Raw genomic sequence first — 6,401 nt, forward strand, 5'->3', positions numbered from 1 at the left:
ACTGGTAAAGCTGTATATGTATTTTCTAGTGCTGTTCATGTTTGATTAAGTACATTAATACTTAGTACTTAGTTACATTAGTAACACCAACAGAGTTAGAAAACTAACTCCTCTTGTAATTTAGATACTTTACATTATAGACTCAGCTGTCAAAGAGTTGTCTAAAAACTGCTATTTTGATAAGTGTATCTCATTTCAGTAGTTTTATAATCATGGTTTCAAAAAAAATCTTCAGTTTTACCAAATAAAATGTTTCAGACTTGCTATTTAGATAAAGTTATAAGCTTTTTACAGTTCTAGTGGTGATGTGGTCTTAGGTCCTGTAATGCCTAAACCTGAGATCTGAGAGATACACAAGTGGAAGAGCTAGATTTACACCTAGCTAGAATGAAACAGTTTATGAATCAGAGATTCACAGGTGGAAGCCAGGAAGAAGGAGTCTAGGGGGCCCAACTGGGACCTAATATTTTGTTGGGCTGTGGGACACAGGCAGATTTAGTGATTTTTAAAAAATTTTATTTATTTATTCTTAGTTTTCAACACTTACTTCCATAAGCTTTTGAGTTTGAAGTTTTTTTCCTCCTCCAAAGAATTGGAAATTGAGAGGATGCCCACCAATTAGGGAATGGCTGAACAAGTTGTGGTATATGAATGTAAAGGAATACTATTGTGCTACAAGAAATGATGAACAGGCAGACTTCAGAAAAACCTGGAAAAACTTGGATGGTCTGATGCTGAGTGAAGTGAGCAGACCAGGAGAACAGTATATACAGTTAACAGCCACATTGTGCTGTGACTAATATTGATAGACTTAATCCTTCTCAGCAATACAAGGATCTAAGACATCTCCAAAGGCCTCATGATGGAAAATGCTATCCACATCCAAAGAAAGAACTATGGAGTTTGAATGCAGATCGAAGCATGCTATTTGCTATTTTTTTTCTTATGTTGTGTTTTGTTTCCTCTTTCTGGTGGTTCCTCCTATTGGTTCTAATTCTTACTTACTACATCACTAAATGTGAAAATACGTTTAATAGGAATGTATGGGAGATGCAGAGGGAGGGGGAGAAAAATTTAAAACTCAAAAGCTTATGGAAGTGATTGCTGATAATTTAAAATAAATTAATTAAAAAAATTTTCCACCTCCCTCCCCTCCCCTTTTCTCAAGATGACTTGCAATCTGATAAAGGCTCTACATATACATTCATATTAAACATATTTTCAAATTAGTCATGTTGTAAAGAAGAATTAGAAACAATAGGAGGAACCTTGAGAAAGAAGAAACAACCCTCCCCCCCCAAAAAAGAGAAAGAGCAAATAGTATGCTTTGATCTGCATTAAGACTCCATAGATCTTTCTCTGAATGTGAATAGTGTTTTCCATCATGAGTCTTTTGGAGCTGTTTTAGATCCTTACATTGTTGAGAAGAGTGAATTCTTCTCTTGCCATGGGCTTTTATTCCTTTGAAATCTGGAAAAGGGTAGGGGGTGGGGGAGGAGCTGAGAAGAAGACTCATTTCTTTTCACTCTGTTTAGGACCAGGAGGTCCATTGACCCAGTTTTCATTTCTAGGCAACTGTATTCGACACTACCGTTTTATTGTCCCCCAGGAAAGAGCCTCCTCCTGTGGCCTACAAGGCCCTGAGATCAGGCCCAGGCTGAAGAGAGGGCTCAGTGGGTTGTTCTACATCCAAAAACTAATCTAATAGAGTTGTTGATACTGAAAAAAGAAAAATAGACATGGACATCAGTTATAACATTCTACAACACTGTAGCTGATCTCATGGAAGGAGAACACATTAAAACCAACTGAAATGTGTGTCCCTTTCATAGGGTTCACTCCTCTTTCCCCAGCAATATAACAGAACAGTCTTTCCATCATCTCTCTTGTCATTCAGAAACATCCTGGCTTTGGCTAGTGGAACTCACTCTGAGTTTGTACTGTTTCATTAAGGAAAATTAATTTTAAAGCTGTATCACTTGATTATTAATAATAATTTGTAATATTCCCTTCTGAGTTCAAAAGCCATCTCTTCTGCTAGCTTAAGAGCCCATTCTAGCTGAGGAATGTCGTCCCATTGCAGCCCCTCCCAAGGCCTGGGCTTTCCCCTGTCAACAAAATCCAAGTTAGACTAGTCCACACTAGTAGCAGTGACTGGGGCGGGGCATCCTTGCTCTCTTCATCAAAGATAGGGGTGACCTGGCTTACAAAGGAGAAATTTAGCCAGAATGGAATGGTTTCTCTTGCCCAGACTGCTAGAGGTTGTTTGAATGTCAGCTTACACCCCTTCCCCCACCAGAATGAAGTGTGAACTCTCAGCCCACCTCCTTCTTAAATATCAACAATCAGGGTTGGTTTCCATTTTCCAGGGGTGGTCCTAGTAATTTGCTGTTAGGAAGGCAGATATAAAAGAGCTGAGATCCTCCTTGCTCCCTTGGCACCTTTGGTCAAAGAGAAAGACTACTGATGTCAATTTCTTGATTACTTGCTGGGGACCCTGAAGGGATTGTATTGAAGTTGAAGAAACCAAAAAGGTGGTTTCAGTGCCCAAAGTTTGTGAGGTGCTGTGTGGAGTATCCCAGTGTTTCACTGCCTTCTGTTTCTTCTTCTCCAGAATGGCCCTGGCCAATAGGAAGATGGGTAAGCTGAAGCCATGGATTGAGAAGACAGTGAAAAGGGTGTTGGATTTCTCAGAGCCCACAGTGGTCCTGGCAGCATTAAATTGTGCAGGAAAGGGTATGGATAAGAAGACAACAGCTGATCACTTGAGCCTTTTCTTAATGATTCTACCTTCCAGTTCATTGACAAACTGTTTGAGGTAGTGGAGCAGGGCCATAGTTCCAAGCGTTGCAATTCTAGAAGTGACAGGAGTCGAAAATGAGAGCTGAAGGAGGTGTTTGGTGATGACTCAGAGATATCGAAAGAATCATCAGGGGTGAAGAAGTGATGTATACTAAGGTTTGATGAGTTGGAAGAGCAGCCAGAGTTAATTCCTGGACTACCATCTGAGAGCCCAGGCATGCTGACTAAATTATAGATCAAACAAATGACGGAGGCAGTCACTGAGCAGATTGAGGAAAGGAAAAAAACAGCTGAGCTTCATTAGCCCTCCCACCACTCAACAAAAGACTGCTTCCTCCTCACAATCAGAGCTGCTGATAATTGGCAATACTATTCAGCCTTCTCAGGCTGCCACCTTGGTAAATGATGCCATTGAAAAGGCTCAGAAAGCAGTTGAATTACAAGCCCTCATCCGGGCTCAGCTGGCACTGAAACCAGGACTTACTGGCAATGCTAACATGATTGAATTGACTAACCTTCATGCTATGGGCATTCTCCTCCAAATGTGGAGCTGAAAAACCAGACAGCCTATACCCCTGACCCTGGATGAACAAGGCTGCACAGTAGAGGCCAAGGCAAAGAGATTGAGTTGACACACCGAATGCCAACACTAAAGGCCAACATTTGGGCTTTGAAGCAGCAACAGTTCAAACAGAAGCTCAAAAAGAAGCTATTGGAAGAACAGAATCCAATACATTTTTTTGATCCTCGCGTTTCTATTGCACCTTCCCAGCACCAGAGATGTACCTTTAAATTCCATGACAAGGGCAAATTTGAAAAGATTGCCAAGAGATTACGGACAAAGGCTCAGGTAGAGAAGCTGCAGGCAGAGATCTCACAGGCAGTCAAAAACGCTGGCATTCACACTTCAACCAGGCTGGCACTCATTGCTCCAAAACAGGAACTCAAGGAAGGAGAGATTCCTGATATTGAGTGGTGGTACTCCTACATTGTCCCTAATGGATTTGACCCTAGCGGGAAGCTCCCAAGGAAGAGAATTATTTTGGGATCACAAACTTTATAGAGCATCCAGCACAGCTAACCCCTCCAGTGGACAGTGACAAGCCAGTGACGCTAGAGGTATACCTCACCAAGAACGAGCAGAAGAAACTTAGGAGACAGACCCAGAGGACAGTTCAGAGGGAGCTACATGAGAAAGTCAGACTGGGTTTGATGCCTCCTCCTGAACCCAAAGTAAGACTTTCCAATTTGATGAGAACATTAGGCACAGAAGTTATTCAAGACCCCACAAAAGTGGAAGCCAATGTCAGAGCCTAGATGGCAAAAAGACAGAAAGTACATGAAGAAGCAAACGCTGCCCAAAAATTAACAGCAGAAGAGAGAAGGGTCAAGAAAATTAAAAAGCTAAAGGAAGATATTTCACAGGGGGTACACATATCTGTGTATAGAATTTGAAATTTGAGTAACCCAGCCAAGAAGTTCAAGATTGAGGCCAAGGCTGGGCAGCTGTACCTTTCAGGGGTGGTGGTGCTTCACAAGGATGTCACAAGGTGGTGGTAGAAGGGAGCCCTAAGGCACAGAAAAAATTCAAGTGTCTCATGATGCACAGGATAAAATGGGATGAACGGACATCTAACCCAAAGGGGGGATGCTGATGATTCTATGAAAAAAAATCAACATGGATGCATTGGTGTGGGAAGGCACAGCCAAAGACGGGAGCTTTGGAGAAATGAAGTTCAAACAGTACCCTACAGAGAACATAGCCAGGGAGCATTTCAAACAGCATGGGGCTGAACTTTACTGGGACTTTGCCCCGAGTGAATTGAAGTTGGAATCCACCAACTGAGATCCACACTCATTCCTCTCCACTGTCTTTATGCCTCTAGCTTCCCTTTATTCCTCCACCCCAACCTGTGTGTGTGCACACATGGGTTTGTGTGTCTGCGTGCGCATATGCCCATGCATGCACAAGTATGTGTATATGTGAGAGAATGTTCCAAAAACTGTATCAGGAAGAACTATGGGAGAATTGTCCTGTTCCCTAGTCAACCTGGTGCTGCCTTCATTTCCCTTTCTGTATATATGATTAATTTTTTTTTATCATTGGATGGATTTGTTTATTCATTTGAATGACTGTGTCTCAGAAAAACAAAGGTATTGAGTTCCAAGCATCATCAGAAGCTCAGGGAGCTCTGTGATTCAGAGTTGGGCTGTCACTTTGGTTCCCATCAGAGGTAGGCCAGGAGCTCTGCTGGGCAGCCAGTAGGGGGGATGCAGAAAGTCTTCATATACTCTGCTTTCCAATTCCCTGTGAAATATGCAGCAGTGGGTTTGGTCTGGATACGATGGGGAGGAGGAGGAGGAGGAGGAAGAAGAGGAAATCAAACAGTTTGGTCTCTGGGAAGTTCTTGCCCGCTGGGCTTTCCTTTCCATCACGGCTGACTGTCAAAGTGCCTGGTCTTGAAGCTGCTGAATGAGCTCCTCCAAGTATACTTTGACCAGAGAGACAGGGTCTTTTTCTTCCAGGAGCCTTGGTTTTTCCATTGCTTCCTCTAATGTCAGCCCGACCCATTCAGCCTCTTCTTCTGGGATCACAAACTCCTTGTACTTGTTATAAATAGCTTCTCCCTTTTCTGGATCATCTGGGTGGAGCTGAGGGTCAGTCCAGACAAGACACAATAGCATTCTTCGTTTCAAATCCATCCCAGACTTGGAGCACAGATACTCCTCTGGAGTCTTGAGGATATAGAAATCAAATCCATAGGCTTCATCAATTAGATCCAGAGCCCTCATGGTCACCATTGCTTTGAATTTCTTGTCTAAGATCTCACTGTAAAGTTCTCATCCATACAGATGGGGCTTCCAAAGTCTTTCTCATGTGCCTTGAAAGCTTGTCATTGTTGGCATATCTATAACTACGGATCCAGTCCTCACCACCCCAGTCCCATCTGGGATTCAGGGGGAAAGTAGAGCAGGAGGAGACCATCCTGGACAAACTCATGTTGTCCATTCCTCGGATTTATCTTATACTTGACCCCATTAGGTTTATAATAGACTGCTGTGGTGTCCCTTCATTTTGCAGTGACTTGAGGTAGTGTTCAGGCAAGTGATAGTAAATCCCCTGCCTCAGCTTCAAGGTTTTTCAGAGTTTAGCAGGGTACTCATGCAGCTGCATTAGAGGAGAGAGTTACAACACAGGGAGAGAGCTTTGAGTCCTCGGGCTTGGTACTCTTACTCTCTCCCCACCCCCCAAGACCACCCGGTTTCTCCAGCCCAGGGTTGTCCTCACATCACTCAGAAGCAAGCAGACAGCACTCTGGACACCACCCCGATCGATTAAGAATTAATTGGCCCCCAGTTGATTAAGAGTTATTTTTAAACCAACCTCAGCTTACACTCCTTCCCCCAAGAGGAGGACTTGAGAACTCAGTCCACCTCCTCATTAAATGCCCACCAACCAGGGTTGCCATTCACTTGTCAAAGGAGGTTCCAGTAATTTGCTAATTCAGAACCTGAATTAGCCTGAGATCCTCCCTTGGTGTCTTTGATTACTCAGAGAGACCACTGACCTCCATTTATCAATTATTTGCTGGCCTATA

General features: G+C 43.1%; 2 pseudogenes; one reads left to right on the forward strand and one right to left on the reverse strand.

The window, feature by feature from the left end:
* Positions 1-2,615: 2,615 nt before the first annotated feature.
* On the forward strand, positions 2,616-4,648 carry LOC114043357 (annotated as a pseudogene).
* Positions 4,649-5,001: 353 nt separating this feature from the next.
* On the reverse strand, positions 5,002-5,977 carry LOC114043165 (annotated as a pseudogene).
* Between the last annotated feature and the right edge of the window lie 424 nt (positions 5,978-6,401).

Source organism: Vombatus ursinus, unplaced genomic scaffold (genome assembly GCF_900497805.2).
Source record: "Vombatus ursinus unplaced genomic scaffold, bare-nosed wombat genome assembly UNPS02001287.1, whole genome shotgun sequence".
NCBI lineage: Eukaryota > Metazoa > Chordata > Mammalia > Diprotodontia > Vombatidae > Vombatus > Vombatus ursinus.